This window comes from Mercenaria mercenaria, chromosome 14, assembly GCF_021730395.1.
Source record: "Mercenaria mercenaria strain notata chromosome 14, MADL_Memer_1, whole genome shotgun sequence".
NCBI classification, from domain to species: Eukaryota; Metazoa; Mollusca; class Bivalvia; order Venerida; family Veneridae; genus Mercenaria; species Mercenaria mercenaria.
The window spans coordinates 18,679,987-18,701,951 of NC_069374.1; the positions used below are offsets into that span (position 1 = coordinate 18,679,987).

At 35.7% G+C, this 21,965-nt stretch overlaps 1 pseudogene; it reads left to right on the plus strand.

The window, feature by feature from the left end:
- Nucleotides 1-15,497: 15,497 nt before the first annotated feature.
- Nucleotides 15,498-19,187, plus strand: LOC123526647 (short-chain collagen C4-like; annotated as a pseudogene).
- Nucleotides 19,188-21,965: the final 2,778 nt, after the last annotated feature.

Below are 21,965 nucleotides of genomic sequence, written 5' to 3' on the forward strand. Positions count from 1 at the left end.
ATCGCTTGATTTTTATACGTCTAGCAGCAGTGACATGCTGATCTGAAAGGCCTTGCGCAATCTCCGTCTCCGAAACTCCAGCAAGGTCAGGACAACGAATGACCCCCTTTGAGGAGTTCAAAGTACGCTGTGCAATGCACTTACATGGCCGGTTGTAAAATGAAGTTAAGGAAAGTAAATTGCGAGCATGTGAGGCTTTCTCAACTTCAACAAGCAGATCACCTGTGCGCAGTTTCTTGACTGACTTCGGTACACCAGCAATACTTTCGATCGTTTTTTCAATTATAAATGGAGAGAGGCTTGACATTTTGAAATTTTCGTCTGTTGATTGGATTAAAAGAAAACGTTGAAATGCCATGTTGGATGTGTATGGTCGGTGAGGATTCTCACCTTCCGTGCCATCAGAATCTGTTTCGGTATGCGGTCGTTTTTTTTTATTTTGGTTTTCCATATTAAATGTTTAAAATTCGTCACTCGCAGCCCCCACCCGCCGCGGAGTCCAACAAGGGAACATAAAAACAGAGCGGATATCCAGCTCATACATGTTAGGGATACTGTAGTGATATACTTGGCCAGGTATTTTGCAGTCTTGTTTATGTCTCCTGCTGTATTACAAAAAAAATGCAATAAGGGGACTCCAGGGATTGCTACTTTACCCAACCAATTGACTCTAAGCCACCGTCTTCTAGGAAATAGAAATTGAAATACATATTACAATGAAGTGTTCAATAACTGTGTGAACGTACTATGAAGTTTGCTGAAAGCAGTAAAATATGACAAAAGAAAGGAAGACATTAGGTTTTGTATAACGTAAATTTGCCAAAAAACCAAGAATATTGTGCAATATAAAAATGAAAACACATAAATGCAATTCTAAATGAAGAATAGAAGATGTAAGCGTAATTAAAGTGAGATTGATTTCCTAGGGCTTGGCATGACTAGCCGATTGATCGTATCGGGCCAATACGACCACCAAAACGTCTAGCCCGAATAAGAGGCCAAAGAAGTGTATTGGCACCCACATCCCGAAAAGAGGATGCACACATGTAAACAAGTATGCATCACCTCCCCGGGATGCTATGGGGCACCTCAACATCCAGGACCCTCCTCTCCGGCTTACGGACCGCCACCCACGGCAAACGTACCCCTCTGCATGGAGATACAGCCGGCATTTTCTATCCCCCCCGCAGGCAAGGGGCGGGCTAGCTAGAAGGGGACATCGAATTACATTTTAGAAGGTTCTAGAGGGGAAAGAGACACCATAATGTTTTGCTTTGTTTAGTACTGAAATTGAGAACTCGAGTGATATGCTACATGTTGCACATGTTTTCATCTAACCAATGAAAAGTTTTATTTGACCATGTTATTACTTAAGGTTTTAATTGGTTGTAGTGTTGAAGGGTACACGGCTGGAAGTTATCACACACACACTGGCGGAGCTGCTCAACCTTTATGTTTAACTATACAACCGGTTTGGGGACGGTACACATCAAAAGACGAAGGGGGAGCCTATGTTTACGGAGCGGAATACCAAACATCCTCGTATAGCGTATGGAGTAATTTGCATGACCACGACGTCCCCTGTGTCGTCTGTCGCGTACCAAACAACGACGTACTCATGGTTCCAGGAAGCAACAACTGTCCGAACAATTACAATCTTCAGTACAGTGGCTATTTAATGGCGGGGTACTATGTTCACCCGGCTCCCAGCGATTACGTCTGTAGTGATGGTAACCCTGAAACAGTAGACAGGAGATATCAAGATAACAATGGATATTTACTTTACTTTGTACAGGCTAAATGTGGTTCTCTACCGTGTGGGCCGTACGTGAACAATAGAGAGATAACATGCGCTGTCTGCTCATTTTCACCCAAAGCCCAATCGCAAAGCGTACAACCATATCTATAACTTAACCCTTGAATATATATCTAACACCAGTCTCGTTGCTTTGAACGTAACACTCAGCTTAGTATGGTATGACCGAAATGTTACAATATACTGCTCACAGACTTCTTTGGGGAATTTCCAGTAGGAACGTACGAATGCTTAATAGCACTTGGTACCATTTGATAACATGTGACGATGTATTTTATATATTTTAATCTGAACTAAATTCAATTAATGAAACCGATAAACTGTTTTCAGAATTATATTATTGGAAATCGCATGCCCTGCATAATCCAAATTTTATAATTAGAAATATATTATTGAAACAAAAAACGTGGTATTTGAAAAATAGCTTAATTAGCATAAATATCAACAGTCATTCTAGCTTTCGAGTAAATATTACATGTTTTGTCAGTATTATTCTTTTATCGTATTTGGTAAGTTCCTTTCAGTTTATGTCACGGTGAGGATGTGTACACCGGATATTGCCATTAAGTGATAAGGTATTTTCCGAAAACGTGATTATTTTTCTTCGACATGGTAAGTAAAACCCCGATTTACTATTGTATTATACTACTACAGAAGAAAAGAGCATAGATACTAGATACTGTGTATATGCTCTCACAAGCATAAAATAACTCAATCTTAAGTAGAAATGCTAAAATTTGTGATAAAATGACAAGTTTATCATTTGATAAATGCATGCCGTAAACACATTTGTCCCGATACCATAACCTATTTGCATTTTTGGGAAAATCTGAATCGTGTGATTTATTTAGTTACATACAAAGAAAAAATGTGCAAAATTTCAGCTTTGTAAATGTTCAAATCACGGAGAAATCGGTGATAAATGAGCATCGATGGTGTACTGTGTATTGCTTTTTTCAAAGTTATATTTGTACTGTGTATTGCAGTTTGGTGTACTGAGTATTGATATTGAAAAACATGCATATTTGCAGCATTTATGGTCTTTAGATAGACAAGGCATGTAATTCTATTTGCCCAAATGATGGAATGTCTTTTTCTGTTTGCAGATGACATTAGACTTCACAGCGAAAATCACAAGCACCAGTTTGAACACTGATATTACAACTTACAATTACAGCGGCCAATAGTCACTCCGAGAAACTGTCTAAAGACTAGACATTGCGGAGTAAAGATCCAGCCACAAGTTCAGCCGTGAAGTTTTATAATAATGTAACACAGGATATGATGACGATAAGTCTGGAAAAGATCTCCCCTTACAAGAAGAGCAAACATGAAAATATGTTATCCTTTTGTCTTCATACTACAAAGAGACATAAACCTTGGTCAACAGACGACCTTTATCGATTATGGCGTCAATAGTTCAAAGGTCAAGGTCGTACGGGCTTTGAACTTTTAAAGTGGTTTCTCCTCAATAACCTTAGACTCATTTGACGTAAAACCTTCGAACAAGTTTCACTTGAAATTTTCTTTAAAAAACCCCTATAGTCAACGCTATTTTTATTGCTTTAAATGCATTGTTCTAAAAGGTAATTAGCTCACAGCTTCCTTCATACGAAACAAAATGGGTGTCATATGCACTGAGCAATTTGATTTAGAAGTAGAAGGAAATAGTGCGATGTGTTATTCTTGAAATATATTTTGCACACTTCATTTGCAAGATATATGTCATTTCTATGCAAACACTTCGTTATCACCTTTATGTGATCAACTTCCCTGTTGACAAAAATAGTATATTTATTGTCAATGTCAACTTCGAACTATAACAAGCGATCGGGAACTGACTTGAAGATCATTTAGATTATTTTCATATATTCAAACTGTTGAATGTAAAATGTTTATAAATGATCTTTGGTTTAAACATATTTATTCCCAACAATATACATAACTATATTTATATACTAAAATTACAAGTACATTTGTTGGAAAGGATTAGAACGAAAGACAAATCTCATAGAGTTCTTCTACCCTCTTATTATGATCTTTGCTATTATATGAATTTGTGTTTACGTTTCGAGTTTGTTTAATAAATATTCAATGTACATGACTATTTGTTCTTTATCAAAGTAGTTATGGCTTTTACAATATTTCTTGACAAATAATGTTTGGTAAAATAAATCTGTCACAACAGAACCTATTTCAGTATCAATGCCCAGCCTTATGAGGAAGTAATGTACACTCATCACATTTATGCAGTAACTAGCTGCTTCTTTTAATGTCAATAAGTATTCTTCTGTCTTGCTTTTCTCTCCTCTTAATTTAGCGTCAGAAGTGCGGTCTCTGTTATGCAAGCAGTTGTATAATTGTAAAATCATTGGAAGAGTTATAAACCTGATCTTCAAAACAACTTGCAGTCTTCATACCGTGTATGTGTCTCTAGATTATATGTTTGTACTGGTAGCATTGTGTAAATGTTGAGTTCTTCTAGATGGCGTGGTAGGTAGCATACTTTTCCACTGCTGTCAGTGAACAGGCTCCTCACCTTTTGCCTAAAACAAAGGTTTCTTTCTGTTGCAAATTGGCCCCTTTTGTAAGCATGTTCCTTTTTTAAAACATGTATGTTAATATTTTCTGAATCAACAGTGTATTTTCTGCTTTTTTCTCTGCATATGTCTGGTGCTATCTTGTAATTTACTTTTTATACGGTTTTGGTCGTTAGCGTACTATAATATTCTCGTCATATGGATGGTGTTCAACAAAATGACATACAATGGCCTTAGATTCGTTCGTCAAGCCATAAACACACATAAACAACTTGAATCTGCTACGAAAAAAAATCACAATATAGTATTTATTAGTAGGGCTGGGCTTTCTGCAATATATTGAGAGTATAAGTCTTAGTGGCATCCCAATGCAAAATTTTAAAAGATACCTTTAACTGTTTTTTTTAGATAATTCATCTTATATCAACTTAAACAATGCTCAATCGAAGAATAAAATATATATGTATATACATTTACAACTGGTAAGCATAACAAAAATATTGTCCACTGTTGCACTATGGTGACTGTGAGTTACGTTCAGAGCTTATTACATGAATTACAACAGAGTAAACGCTATAAATATCAAGGTAAAACATCACATATCTTCAGGGCTAAAAAATTACTGTTTTGTACTTTGAAATGGAAATTATAATGTACATTTTGTAAGTATGATTCTATAAAACGCAGTGATAATGTAAACAATACACGGTACAGTAACATGTGATACGGGTCAATACACAGTACAGTCAAACCTGTGTTAAAAACCACCTCTGAACAGAGACCACCTGGCTCTAAAGACCACATGTTTTGTTTCCCATTGTAACATTTACAGTGTATTTTAACCTGTGAATAAAGACCACCTCCCAATAAAGACCACATTTTGGCTCTTCCAAGGGTGGTCTTTATAGATAGGTTTGACTGTACATATATTTGCAATACACAGTACAACATCGACGCTCATTTATCATCGATTTCTCCGTGATTTGAACATTTACAAAGCTGAAATTTTGCACATGCTTTCTTTGTATGTAACTAAATAAAGCATACGATTCAGAACTTTTATCACAAGACAATAAGTGACGATATCAGGAGGAATGTGTCCCCGACCTGCATTTATCAGATGATAAATTTGCCATTTTATCACAAATTTTAGCGTTCCTTGTTGACGAAAAATAAACATGTTTTCGGAAAATACCTTATCACTAAATGGCAATATCCGGTGTACGCATCCTCACCGTGTATGTACCTCGGAACGATGTACGGATGGTTTCATGTTGTGACGTTTGTGGAAATGACAATTAAGGGTTTTACTTCAAATCTTCACGGAATATCTTTGCATGATTAGTCGTCAGTTATTGAAGCACGAGAGAGACTATTAAATGATTGGAAAATGAATAAATACTGAATAGTAACCGTAAGTTCTAACATGTTAAAAAGTTAATGCTTCTTTAATCTTCTGTCACTCAAAGCACATATATTCGTATCCAGTATAGAAGAAAAGTGGTTATGAAACGGCAATATAATACAAAAAGTACTTAGTGCGGGGATGCTCCATTAAACTGTTTCTTTAATACCAAAGTCCAAGAAAAACATGATCAAGACTTTATCTTTACAAAAACAAGGACGATAACACGTCTTACAGGAAAGAAACTCCGCATACTAACTTCAGTGCAATTTTGACTCCTTTGCGCGTCTCTTGTGAATTTGTGTATCATGTTGTATGCCATATCATTACACAACACGCGTTTCTATTTAATCAAACATTCTGCCATAAACTTACTTGTAAAGACGATGATTTTTTTTAAGATGTGTATCATCCTTCATTAAAGGTAGCAGTTATAAGGACACATGCAACAAGCGCGAATTTGTCACATTGGGCCGTTTTGCAGAATTGCACTAACTTGGTATTTAACTTAATACACTGCTTGTTGATTAAGATGTGTCTCTTCCTTCCCTGTTGTACTTGCCAAGATAAATTACCCAATAAACGAAGCGTGTGTTATTTACTATCCTGACTTTTTCCTTTTTTTCCTTTTTAAATATACAGCAGCAGTTCTAACCTCTAAAGATATGTTTTAAAAATGAAAACCTATTTTCACCAAGGTGTCTAAACTAATGCACATATTTTTTTAAACATAGTATCATGAAAAGAAAAGTCCTAATATTATCCTAAGATTATCGTCAGTTGACGGTATTAATATACTTATAGTCAACGTAAATTTTGAGAAAACACTCTTCAACGAAGATTTTCGCGGAATCTTGGTCTGGATATGACATACTCTAACAACAATGTACTAAAAACCTCGTGTGTTGAAGAATGTGATCTGTCGTGTCCTTTGCAACATGTCCCTTTTAAGCAGCGCCTGCTATATTCCTTGTCCACAAAAATCCCTTACCATATGTAAGATTTGCCGGTAAATATACAAACAAGAACAAAGATATCATACTTTGGTAGAAACAGTAAAATTTAAAACAAGCAGACCCCTCGCGGATATCGCGTATGGGGAAGTCAGCTGTTATGAATTTGATTATATTCCTTTATGCAAACTATCTCCATAAATTCAGTGTATCCTAGAGATTCAGTTAACTTATATATAGAGAAAATATTGCGAAAAATTAAACTGGTCCCAACCAGTTAAAAGACTAAAACATCACTGCTGTTTTGTGAGATTTGAGTATATATGGAAATGTTGAAGCAGTGCAAATGACATTGTGTAGTACAATTCGGGTGTGTTTATAAAGTAACATCGAAACTAATCTTATTGTGTTGCGGACATGTTATGGCATGTGAATGCTCGTTTGTACTGCTAGGCGCTTTGTCGCAATTTGTCTATAATACCGTATAGCGGGTTATTTCTGGGGTCAAAATATTCTGCGTTTTGGCCCCAAAAATTGTGAAACAAATTTCTGCGTGTTTATTTTCTGCGTTTTCACATGAAAGGAAGAGAAAATTCTGCGTTTTCGATGCCAAGGAGGAGGTAATTCCCCGCATGATCGAGCGTCGTGAGGATGATAGCGTATGAAAACAATAAACTAAATTACCTGTAACTGCTGTAAAGTAACTTTGCTTTTGATGAATACATTGTAGGATATAATAACATGTGAATTGAAAAATATAAGTCCAACAACTATTGTACAAACTACAACTGCAAACTACGGTATATCGGCATAACAGTTACACATGTATAACAGGCACGTAGGGAGCATTTTCAGATTGGGTGGGGGCACACATTTTGAAAATCAGCCGACCTATAACAGACCCAGATCAAAGAAACGTCTTTTTTTGTTTTTTCTTTGTCAGTTTAAGATGGGCTACGCATTACTGTGCTAAGCTGCATACTTAGCACGATGCGTATTTAGCCCATCTAAAACAATTACAAAACTGCAGGTCACAGCTAAAATTGACTCCCTGCCAAAAAATTGCTAAGATAATTACCATAATCGGTCAAAATATTGGGTGGGGGGGTGGGGGCCGCCCTCCCCCGCCCCCCTGATCCTAAGGCCCTGTATAAAGGTTACTAATTTAAGAGTATAGTTCGGAAGATCTTCACAAGGGATCAATAAGAACAACTCAAGTAAAATTCACTCAGTTTATTTTATTCACAAAAAACCCAACGTTTTCTGAGGGATTAACGGTAGGACTTTGATTGACCATCACACCTAATCATACCATTATCAGCAATTGTTAGATGACGACGGTAATTTCCAATAATTAGACCTTGCCATTGTGAACTTTGGATTACCTCGGGTCCACAGCGTGAAGCAATGTTGGTGAAAAAATGCAGATTATTTTTTGCGTTTTAAAGTTTTGCCTGATGAATATTCTGCTGGAAATATTTTTGCGATTTTACCGAGAGACCGCAGAAACGCAGAAATACGTGTATTCCCCCCGTAGAAACAACCCGCTATACGGTATTGTGGTAAATGATTAGTTTGTATAAATTCTCTCTACTTATTACATAATAAGCCATAATTCAAACTTGTATCCCCGAGGATCTCACGAATGGGAAATCAACTGTTCTGAATTTGAATATGTCCCTTCATGCAAACTATCTATAAAATTTCAGTGTATCCTTGAGATCAAGTTAACTTTTACAGACAAATATATAGCTACTCTAGTCCCAATCAGTCATTGTAGTATGTCAGTGTCGTTACTGGAGTTTTTGCTACATGTCCGGAAATATACATGTGATCAAGACGGGAACCGAGGGCACATTTTTATGTGGATATATATCGCCTCAATCCTTCTGATGACAATTGTCTAGCAAATATCTGGTGCAGGAAGGGCAAGTGCATTCTGGTTGAAATCGCCAGTAATTACAATAGAAGGATGACCCTTAATTACATGTACTTGTTGGCGCGCAGGTAATAACTCTTCAGGTATGAATGGTGTTTTACTTTCTAACGTGGGAGAGCAATACACTCCTATCATATACACAGTATAATTTGCCGTGGTGTCAAGTTGACACGTTAAGAGTTGATACTGAATTCGTGAATAAGCATGTAAGTTGGTGCACTTAAGGTGGAATGCGCCCCAAATTTTTTTCCCGAATATTGTCCTGAAATTTATACTGTACAAAATTCAGGATATATACGATTGAGTTCCGGTTTTACTTTTTCGCCATATTGTTCGTGTTTTTTGCTATTGTGTCAGATACATGGCCCCTGACGTCAGTTTTCGTGCAATGCCGAGTTCCGAGTGTTTTCGGCACTTTTCCTTTCCTGCGTTCTGAATGTCATATAAATGAAAAATACAAAATAATGTTCATTTTGCAAACAGAAAAAACTACTCCATGGTATAAAATTCAGTGAAATGAAATTGACGCTTAGGCCGTCAGTGACGATTTTGTGACGTCAGAACGGGAAAAAAATCAATCAAGTTTTGCTAAATATTTTGCCTTAAAATTCAGTTTATTAAAAATCGCCTCGGTAAAACAACGTACAATTTTGTATGTTGTTTCGCAATTTGTGTACGTCTAGTAGACACATAAATACTTAGGGGTAACCGACTTTAATTTTCCGCAATATAACATAACTTTACCCTCACTCCCACATGGTTTGTGGCTATATGACGTTAGAGTAAAAAAGAATGTGTTTCAACCTACACAAATCACGTTCGTGTTAAAAACGAGATGTATTTATTATAAGAAATTTTCACGATATATTCGATCTCAACTTCAGATGCCATGTACTAGTGAAAGGAAACACCTTTGACAAAATGTATATATTGTACAATTGTCCGTAAGTATTTGACCTAACACTCATCTATCTTCGCTAATATTTTCGGACGTTTTCGTTACTTTACGCAAAATTATATCCTGAAAAGATCTATAATTACACAAATAACTTTTATAATTAACCGCCTGACTTCCACGCACGTTACCACGGGTACGAAATTACCGCAGACCATTTTTTAAATTCAATATAATTAAGTGTTACCGTATTTGCTTTTATTCTTACAATGTCTTTTGCAACGATTTTTACGAATTCTAATTGTTTTGTCTTGTAGTATCTATTTTCGGGAGTAATTTGTCTTTTTATCTAAGATACCTTTAAAGATTTTATTCGACACTTACTGCAAAATATCTTGAATACAAGTATATTTCTTTCAATAAATGAACCATAAAAAATAAATAGATAAGTGTATTAATTTTCCGTCATGTACAATTTGGAGTGAAATTTGAAAAAAAAAATCACACACACACAAAAAAAAAAAAGATGTTAGACTGAGGACTACAACCCACAACTCCGAGATTGATATTTAATCGTTTTGTCCCCGCAGCTACTTGCACATGCGATATTTTTTAAATCATAAAGAATACTTACGCAGTAGTTATTTCTCTATTGAGGGTCAGGTCAATACTTATGGACAATATATCCACTTTTTACTATCCATTTGTTATTCCTATTGATTGTTTCAAAATGCAGATTCAAAGCTTGAAGAATAGATGTCTTTTCTGTTACTAATCTTCTCAGTCTGTTTAGCTTGGTAAAAAAAGCTAGTGTGCGGTCAGTTGATGATTTAATTTCGTGACAATAAGTACTTCAACATGTTTTAAACATTTAGAAATTTCGTTCATATGTACTTTTATGATATGAGGAAATGCCTGATTTTACCAGAAATATTTATCGACTCATGTCGGACTGTTGCTCCATTTCACATGTATAATCAGTACGAAAATAGTATACCAGATCCTCTATCTGATATGAAATTAATATTTTTTACACGGATTAATTTATTGTGAATCATGAAACAAATTCTACCAATTTAGACATCAATCTCCACATCTCATTCGTGCGAGATTTCAAGTTGATAGAAGAGTCTGTTCTACGCGCATAATGCTGAGCAACTGGTATCATTTTTTTATATCCTTGGTAAATGACTAGCGATCAAAGTCCCGCCCTTCCACACGAGAGAGACAAAGAGACAAAGACAGTGAGGTCATAGTAAGGCAGAGTAGCTAGACCAGCGAACAGACTTTATTCTAAAACAAATGATCTTGAGATGATTATAAAGTATTGCAGCTGGTCAGACGCAGAGAATTTATTCTTGAGACAGTGTCTTTTTATTACAATCAAGCACAACTGCTGCTCCGATGCAAATAATTTATTTCTTGGCAGGAACCTTCTGATCAAGTGCAGTTACAAGCTCTTAATAATGAATACTAGAAAATATTTCATAAAACACTCACTAGTTGCAGCTTTCAGATTTAAGAAGTACGGAAAAGGTAAAAGCCATATCTGTTCCTCCGGATGCCCTGGGTATAGATGTAGAAACTGTAGTTTCGTGTTTACAATCTGAACACTTAAATTTAAATAACTTTAAGTCATATCAAGGAATCAACACACATAATACATGTTGATTAACCAATGATCAAAAGTTTTTTTCGATGATATCCTTAGATGCGAAATGTCGTTTACATAATTTACACCCTTTATCAAATATCTCATTAAGATATTTTATATCTGTAATTCTTCTTTTCGGAACATGTCCGTAATCACCTGAATGTTATTACATGTTTTAAAAAAAATCGACTTTTTCTTTAACACTTTCTTAGCAAATCTCACCATATGTCTCTCAATACTTTCATGTCGATTCATTTCATCAATTCATTCCGAATTCACCGTTAATACATGCAGCTTCGCATATTCTTTAGATTATTTTGTTAAAAAATTGACGATTAAATGTGTCATTTCTTAATGGGGTAGGGGTAAAATATCGCCAAAAATTGAAAAATTAAAGTCAATGACCCCTAAGTATGTATGTGTCTACTAGACGTACACACACTGCGAAACAACATACCAAAATTTTACGGTTTTTTTATCGAGTCGATTTTTTATCAACTGGATTTTAAGGCAAAATTTGTAACAAAACTTGATGTGAGTTTTTTCCGTTCTGACGTCACAATATCGTCTCTGACGTCCTAGGCGTAAATCTTAATTCGCTGAATTTCATACCATTAAGTAGCATTTTCTGAATGCAAAGTGAGAATTATTTTGTATTTTTCATTGATATGACATTCAGAGCACGGGAAAGGAAAAATGCCGAAAGCACCCGGAACTGGGCGTTACACGAAAAGTGACGTCAGGGGCCACGTTTTGTGACACAATAGCAGAAAAAAAAAACACGAACAATATGGCGACAAAGTAAAACCGGAGCTCAATCGCATATATCTTGAATTTTATACAGTATAAATTTCAGGACGAAATTCGGCAAAAAAATTGGGGCGCATTCCACCTAAAGAAAAGCAGATTTTCAGGCGAGTATTACACCATGTTCACTAATCTTGTATGCTTGAGTCACTGAAATCGGCATTGTTTGTATTCAGCCTTGTTTCAGTTAACACAAGGACATCTGAATGCAGGGTAATTGGGTCATAGAAAAGGTCCTGATTATGACAAGGAAACGACCTGATGTTGCGATAAGAGACAACTGTCTATATCATCATTCCACTGGCTGAAGAAATTGTAGTACACTGTCATACTTCTTTTGTCCCTAAGGGAGTCAATTTCTTTTTGCAAGTACGTTTGTTAACTTTTTTTTTATTTAAATTATCAAAAGTAGGTTACAGCATATAGCATAATAGTATGTGAAATATTCTATAAGTAGGTGATTACATAATGGGTTATTTGAAAAATTTGTATTATTTAAAACATGTATAAAACCCTGACCCTTGCCATGTTAGATTTCTTTAAAGAATTTGTCTGTCCTTAATTCGGACAGTACTATCGAGAGATTAAAGGATGTTTACCAAAAGATACTGATCGATAGGCGATAAACAGCGCAGATCGTGATCAGACTGCACTGCTGTGCAGGCCAATCAAGATCTACACTGGTCTCAAAGGCAAAAACCAATTGTGTCAAACAAAACAAGGGTCAAAGCAATACCATAGTATAATAACTACTACTGAGCTAAATAAAGGGAAATAATTCCTACAAGCATCATACGCTAATCAAAACACAGTTATTCATCTTTCTTGTTTGTAATGCCTACTTCTTATAACCTTAATAAAGAACAAAAATAAAAGATACCAGATCGGCATGAGAGGCTATTCAAAAAATCTTGAGAAAGAAAGGGGGAGGGGAGAAGGGACAGAAACAAAGTAGGGGTTGGTGGTGCAGCACTGGGGAGATTCAGAAACGAGCTGTACAAAAGAAAGATTAGTTGTCTAGTGAAAGCAGAGATAAACAATCACTCCATTTCACATTGAATTTGTTTAATTTGTTTTCTTTTTTAGCGTTAAAATGTTCAAGTTTCAATAGCATTTCCATTTGTGTTTTGAACAATTGAAAGCTTGGAAATATGTTTCTAGTTCGACATTGATATATAATAAATTTCGCATTTAGTAATATATTCATTAATGCAATGCTAAATTTTTCGTTACCTAGAATAATATCTGTCTTTGACCTTTCAGTGGAAATATTCGGACAAGTTTCGTTTATCCATCTTTAGACCTCAGTCCAGTATAAGTTACTATAATGACAATCATAAAATAAATGTTGTAAAGTTTCAGTTTCTGTGTTACAGAAAGAACACAACGAATCATTTCTTAAACCCAACTTTAAGTTTGTTAGGTTCTAAACTGATAATGGGTAATCCGTAGAGTTCTCGCTCAGAATCTGTTTGTAGTTCTTTAAGGTGTGTTTGTGTGTGTTTTTGTCAACATCAATGAAAGTTTCAATGAGTTTGCACAGCAGACTGTAACTGGTTATTGTTAAATTCATTAACATCTCTATTTCTAGAATACACATGCAGATAATTATCTAGTTCCTCTCCCATTAGATACTTGTCTAGATTTCAGCAATTCAATATCATCTGCAGTGTGAGTACCAATCCGATATTCTGTTAAGTAACTCGGCAAAGATCAGGTCCTCCTTTTGTCTCATAATTCTGGTTATTCCAGTAAACATGAAACAGTTCCACAGTGATCCATGCAATCTCGCAACATGACCAGAAACGAGTATAAATACAAATGGTAGTTCCACTGGTGGTAACTGATACAGACCACCTAGTACAATCACTGATACTCCCTTAAATAACTTTGTGGAAGCCTTAATTCTGTAAGTCTGTAATGTAGTTGCAAAAGTAGATTGCTACCAACCATGGATATCTTATCCACAATTAATAATTCCATATGACTAAGTTTCACTCTCAAATTATTTCTTTTGTCGTCGGAGAGTCTTATGAAGCTTTTCGTTTGGCTAAGTGGCAGCAGGAATGCTGAGTGGAAGGTTTTTTCCAGAAATATTATGTGCAGCTGTTACAGTTGGTGGTGTAAGAACAATAATGTCATCTGGGTTCTGACCCTCCACCTATAGTGTTCTCAATGCCATTTGGTATATATCATGGCAGATATAAGGTGTGACTTTCCTGTGGCCACTCTTCCAGAGATAAACAGAAGCAACTGATAAGGTTTAGTATCCGTTTTGTTGGACTGAACTTTTTGGTGACACCACTTAAATATAGTATGAAATACATCCCTTTGCTTAGTATTCAGGTGCCGAATGTACTTGCAGTATCGATCTTCAGGCCATATTCCTGGACGTATCTCTCAGGACAATGAAGAACTAGTCAATGCCACTGGAATTTCTAATGGGTGTTGCATCTCAATCAAGGCATTACTTGGATTCAAGGTGGCAAATTCTTCATCTTCAACAATAACCTCATCTTTATTTTCCTGAACAGTGGATGGAGCAACAGTACCAAAGGCGTGAACTGAAGGACCACATTCTTTAAAATGTTCCACAGCTTCTGCTATGATATCTGCCTGATGCTCAAGTTCAGTTCTATTTTCTTTGATTACTTCTATGTTTTCATCAAAATGTTCTGCATATGCCTATCATCTGTCCATGGCAAAAAGAGAAGTAATTGTGAACAATAATATTCGTCTGGTTCTTTTAATTGAGAATGGTGGTGGTAACGAGGAAATGACCTTTTGGAGTTTCCCTTCATTGTTCAAACAATGTTGTTTAAATGTGTGTAATCATCTGTTTATTCAGTGTTGTCTCTGTTTCTGTTATCATCTTCTTTGGAAAGTATCTGACAGCAAAATGTGTAAGGATATATTTTTCAACTAGTTCGGTCTTGCTGCGTTTCTGTCAATGAAATTCCTAAAGGTAATAGGAAAAAAGTTGAAATACTAAAATAATATCGGACTTCTGTAATACACCTTATACGCAAATATATCGATCTTTACAAGAAAATGCATAATAGGTGTTCTTAATATTATCTGCCTAATTTGTTACTGTTCTATTCAATGCAATTACAAAAACAATTTTCCTGCAGATCACGTTTCAGATAGATTTTGGTATTTTCCGGTATTGTGTAAAGTTCAAAACGTGTTATTATGGTAAGCGCTATAGTGATGCCACTTAGAACATGCTTTTTAAAAAAAAAAGACTTTTTCAAAGAGTGGAAGTGTTACGGCCGATTACGCATAGCCTACACGTTTAAAGCCAATCTCTGACAACTGTGTTAGGGAGTCGTCTCTTTGTCTTAGTTTTGAGGGCATTGAACTAGCACCTGAGCGACTCGGGTTCGAATCCACCCACAGGCAGTTGGGATTTTTTGTCATACAATGCTGTGCTTTTTGACTTGTTACGAGACATTAACAACACCAAGTTCAAGGCTTTGCACAAAATGGCAGTTATAGATGCGGACGTCTACCAAAAATCTAAGCACCTCAATCCAGGTACGGCTTGGTTCCGGTAGACAAGAAAGCTAATAATATCATCGTCACTTGACGCCAGCATTATATTCAAGTTGAACATAATGAACTCGATTGTACCAGGGCATACACTTATAGTCCTTTCTTTGAACTAAATTGAGTTACTATTCACATCACTGTTCTTCATAATTCAGCAATATAAACTATCCTTCATGTAATGAATGGATTCTTCAATTACACAAACAACCATATAAAGCTTCTTTCATCGTTCTTGTACCGGTATTTTAATACAGAAGTCTGGTAAACATCCTTTTGTGTCAGTGAAGAATTCTGGCGAAATCTTTGATAAATTTAAAATTAATAAGTATAATGTGTCTTACGTACGTACGTGTGACCGCACATAAGAGATCCCTACTGCTTCATTGCATTACGTAATAAAAGACAAACCAACTGTTTAATTCAAAAGCTCTTTGCTAGAAAGAATGATAGGTTTTAATACTAGCAATGTTACATATCGCACGATGTGGACCCAATGAATTATGAAATGACGGTGCTAAAGTATAAACATAAAGGATATGACACATTTGATACACAGATGAGCATTCCGTCTGTACTAATGGTCGGATTTGACCAATTATCAAAATAACACGTAATATTACGGCTATATCATGTATAAGTTTGGATTAAATTGCTTTAATGTTAAAGCATTTGGAGCATAGTTGTTCGTCATGCTAGAAAAGTACTCCAAAACTAGTATATAAGCAGTAGGCATGTAACATGACTGTTGCAGTATAAACGTATAAACTGTAATTCTGTATGGGCACAGATATCGTGAAAAACAGTTAAGCTATATATACGCATAAATAATGACCGAGGAAAATACCAGTATGGTCATTGCCAGTGCGTGACTAACAATTAACACAATATTAATTGTATAATAGTAGCCTGAGATAATTCGTGCTTTGTCAAAGGAAATCATACCTAATATCTATGAAATGAAGATCCCCCTAAATTTTCGCAAAAAACAATGTGTTAATTGGTTCAGTGTTCACTGAATTTCTGCTATTATAAACTTGCAGATAAAAAAGAAAACGAAATTGTCAAACTGGATTCCCAGGCTAGTATAATCTGATAATAGCTACGTCCGTGTGTTAACGCGTTATGCAGTTACCGGGGTAAATGTGGAACTCTGTCAGTTGGCTGGTAAACTGAAATTTGGTCAGCAAAGTAATATATATATTCAATATTCAAACTAGTTATATATATTCACTATTCAAACTAGTCAGCATGTAATCTACTTTTGAAAGTAAAAGCCCGCTTTTATTCTGTACATGCATATTGTAACTTGCATTAATATTGAGAAACAAGTGGCAAACATTGTTGTTGACAAACTTTTTAAACAAAATATGACACTAAGTTTGAACAATAAAACCTATTCATTGCATCAGATAAACCAGAGGTTTGAATAAACACGGGTAGAAAGAAGGAAGAAATTGCGAATGTTAAGGTTTTTATCAAACTAAATCTATATACTTTCGTGGTTAAAATTAGTTTAGTCAAATTTATTGTATTATTTAACAAGTGCTTTTAGCTCCACTGTATTATTTTTATGTAGGACCGCTTACTTCATTAACAAGTAAATAAGTGTAGGTGTGTAGGTTTTCACAAATGTAGTAAACATAAAATTAAAAAAGAAAATGGAAGATATGCTTTTCTATTTCATGACTGTGCTAGTATAAGTTGCCCGACCAGTAGTGGGTGAGTGCGCGGAAAATGGAACCAGCTGTAACAAGTTTGAGTGTGAATATAACGTAATTCTGAAACTGATTAAACTTGAGGAGAAAGTTTCACAGCAGGATGAGAAAAATGTTGAGCAGGAGGAGATGATAGAAACCCTCGAGCGTTAGAAGGTGAGATTTACCGTACTGTTAAACCACTCCCACTTTACTATTCATTCATATTTCACTACGCATAAAGTTATATGCATGTAGAGATATTTTAATGCAAATTTTTGGCATTTTCATATTGCTGTTATTACTTTGACCGTTTTATCATCTATTACAGTATGTTATATATGCATGAAATATTCATTCCGTCCAAATGATAATATTCCCTTTAAAACATATTCACAGACAGTCGCAGGGCTCTAGAGCATCATATCTCCGACGGTTCTACATATATAAGATGGGGCCGAAAAACGTGTCCAAGCGGTGCTACTTTAGTTTACGAAGGGTACACAGCTGGAAGTTATTACACACAAAGCGGCGGAGCTGCACAAGCTTTATGTTTAACTACAAAACCGTTCTGGGGACGGTACACATCAAAAGATGAAGGTGGAGCCTATATTTACGGAGCAGAATACGAGACATCAGACTATAGCGTTTGGGGTTATCTGCATAACCATGACGTCCCCTGTGTGGTCGTCTGTCGCGTACCAAACAACGACGTGCTCATGGTTCCAGGAAGCAGCAACTGTCCCAACGATTACAACCTTCAGTACAGTGGCTATTTAATGGCTGGACACTACGGTTACTCGGCTCCCAGCGAATACCTATGTGTGGATAGTAACCCTGAAACAGTAGACAGGGGCTATCAAAATAGCGAGGGATATTTACTTTAATTTGTACAGGCTAAATGTGGTTCTCTACCGTGTGGGCCATACGTGAACAATAGGGAGATAACATGCGCTGTCTGCTCGTTTTTACTCAAAGCCCAATCGCAAAGCATACAACAATATGTATAACTTAACCCTTATATATATAACACCTCATTGTCTTGAATGTAACACTCAGCTTAGTATGGTATGATCGAAATATTACAAAAAAACTGCCATCAGACTTTCTTCAGAATTTCCAGCAGGGATGTTTAATCGCACCTGGTATTCAATCTGAATCAATTTAAATTTAAGAAACCGATAAACCTTGTTCAGAATTACTGGAAAGCGCATGACATGTATAATCTAAAATTTCATAAATAGCAATATGTTATTGAAACCGAAAACGTCGCCTTTGTAAGAATAGCCTAGTAAGCAATAACTTTTATCTTTCGAGTAAATATTACAGGTTTTGTTAGTATTATTGCCTTATCGTATGTTGTAAGTTACTTTCAGCTTATGTACTGTCGGAAGGATATACGGATGGTTTCGTGATGTATCTGTAATAGGTCAGTTTTATACTAAAAACCTTTTCTCTAGCTATTCTTGTCCACTTGTTGTTATAATTCATGGGCGCCGCCATATTGTCTTCTTCGCCGAATGTATTTTACTACGTATCATATCATTGGTTAATGATATTGTTTCGAGTATTTTCATTGGTTTATGTTGAATCCAATTATTAATTGTTTATATCTGTCATGTGACTATGCGCGGGAAATTTCATTTAATATATAGCCGTGCATAGCATTTTGTTATTTAGATAGGCTGTACCGGGCAACCGGTACTGTCATAGAAGCCTTAGCGCTTCATTTATTTAATTGAGATCATTCTCACATAATTACTTGCTTATAGCAAAACTCTAGAACTTAGTCTAAAACATAAATACATTTTACTTTTCTCTCTTAATAAATAATAATAATTCTAGTTTCCTTCTTAAAGTTTCTTTATTTATTTAAATTAAATAAATTCTGGACTAATTAAATAAATATAATATAGATATATTCTATAAATAAAAAGTAGTAGCACTGAGTTGTTGACTCTTGTCTTCATTGTAGTGTAGGAAATTCCCCAGAAATATATCGGCCATAGATAAATCAGTTCTACCACCACTATACGATCACCTATATTAGAAATTTTATATAAAGATCTATTCTCCATCTGAGATTCGAACCAGTACAGCTAGAGCCTGGTACATAACATATGTGAAAAAGACATTTAAGGGACTCTTCAAATCTTCAAGGAATGCCTCTGCATGGATTGTCGTCAGTTATTGAAGCACGTGTGTTACTTTAGAATTACATTATTTGATACTGAATAAATACATACTGAATAGTAACCATAAGTTCTAACACGTTAAAATGTTAACGCTTAAGATTCTGTAAGCTTCAATCCTCAGCCTCTTTGCCACTCAAAGCACATTCATTCGTATCCAGTATAGAAGAAAAGTGGTTATGAAACGGCAATATGATGCAAAAAAGTACTTAGTGCGGGGACGCTCCATATCAAAGCCCAAGAAAAACACGATCAAGACTTTATACGTTACAAAGACAAAGACGACACCACGTCTTACAGGAAAGAAACTCCGCATACTAACTTCAGTGCAACTTTGTCTCCATTCCGTGTCCCTTGTGTGTTGTATGCCATATCATTACATATATATATATTTTTCGAGGAAAAAAAGAGAAATAGGCTTCGTGTCCGGTCCACAACTCTACCATCCATGAAGAGATTTTAAAATAACTAGGCATAAATGTTCGCCATAATGAACGACGTGCCATTCGCAAGACCCAGGACCGCTGTACCAAGGTTAAGGTAGCACTTAGAGGTCAAAAACATTTCCTTCATGATTGGTGAAGATCGGATGAGAAATGTTCCACTTAGAGCGCGAGCGCGGACAAGAGTAAAATTGCCGGTAATTCTCGGGCCGATTTGGCTAGTTATCGAAGCTGGAAGAGGACTTATGGTCAAACTACTTTTGTTCAAGTTTTGTGGTGATCGGATGAGCAAAGTTCCACTAAGAGCGCGGACAAGAGTAAAAAGGCCGAATTTTGGTAATTCAAGGGCCATAACTCCAAAGTGCCTGGACCGATTTGGCTAGTTATAGAACATGGCCGAGGTCGTAAGGTCAAACACTTTTTGTTCAAGTTTGGTGATGATCGGATGAGCAATGTTTGACTCAAAGCGCGGACAAGAGCAAAAAGGCCGATATTCGGTAATTCAAGGGCCATAACTCCGAAACGCCTAGACCGATTTTGGCTAGTTATCAAACTTGGCCGAGGACTGGACTTATGGTCAAACATATTTTGTTCAAGTTTGGTGATGTTCGGATGAGAATGTTCCGCTTACAGCGCGGGCAAGAGTACAAAGGCCGATTTTCGGTAGTTCAAGAGCCATAACTCCAAAGTGCCTGGACCGATTTGGCTAGTTATTAAACTTGGCCTAGGTCTTATTGTCAAACACATTTTGTTTAAGTGTGGTGAAGATCGGATTAGAAATGTACGACTTAGAGCGCAGACAAGAGTTAAAAGGCCGATTTTCATAATACAAGGGCCATACCTCCGAAGTGCCTGGACCGATTCAGCTAGTTATCGCTCTTGGCCGAGGTCTATATCCTGTTGATGCCACACATATTTTTACACATAATGCCTGTGTTGACAACCATAACAGTAACATGTTTGACAAACTTGCAAGTCGTAAAATAGTCATCCCAGCCATAGACTCAAAAAGAGATGACCAGACAGGTCGTTTTTAAAACAAATATCTTCAGTGAGAAAGCTGGTGGCTTATTGAAAACAATAAAGGTATCTGTTGCAGCAAAAGTTGTAGTAACGAAAAACATAGATTTCCAAGATGGCCTTGTGAATTCAGCTAGTGGAGAAACTTATATAACTTAACATATGTCTTAGAAAAGGAGAGAAATTGCATATAAATCGGGAATTCAACATATATCAACATTACGTGTCAGACAGAAATAATACATGTCATGTTATTAGTTCAAACCAGTAATCTCTATATTTATAACCCAGTATCGTTCTAAATATTGTGTCTACTTCTTGTGGAAATTATATAATTTAATAAATCTTTGAAACTGTCATCATAATACGCTTTGTAATAAATGCACTATATAAACCGCTGATAGGGAGTGTTTTGATCGACGAAACTCAAGGTGAAGTGGCTTCTGATAAAAGATTTATAAACTGTGAATAACATTGATAATGGCTCGTCTGCCTTTATCAAATGTCAAAACTTTGCAGTGTGAAGACATGTAAGAAAAAAATATTTTAAAGATCATTTTTCTCTGAAAGAAATTAGCCTATAGTTATTATGATCTATTATGAATTATAATATCTTATCTCACCTTCAATATCTTGTGCAAATGATGCAACTTTCTCTTCAAGTTTAACCAGTTTCTGAAATACATTGTATGCACATTCATACTGAATGTATGTCCCACTTTGAGCACAATCACTCACAACTTGAGGAATAAATACTAAAACGGTAATAAAGAACCCAAAAATCCGTGCCTTTTTTCTTTCAAATATCTCTTTACACGACTTATGCGTCAATGTTCAGCTCTTCGCATATTAAAGGTTCTTTGCAATATAAGACCTTTTGAATGAAATTTAATACTAAACTGAAATACAATGTTTATAAATTTAAAAAAGTTATAAATGTAAGGCGTGAAAGCTTTGTGTTTATCTCACACATTCTTCACTTCTGATTGTAAGTGTTGAAAGAATAAGGAATTTATATAATAGTATCAATGTCATTAGAACTACTAAAGTAA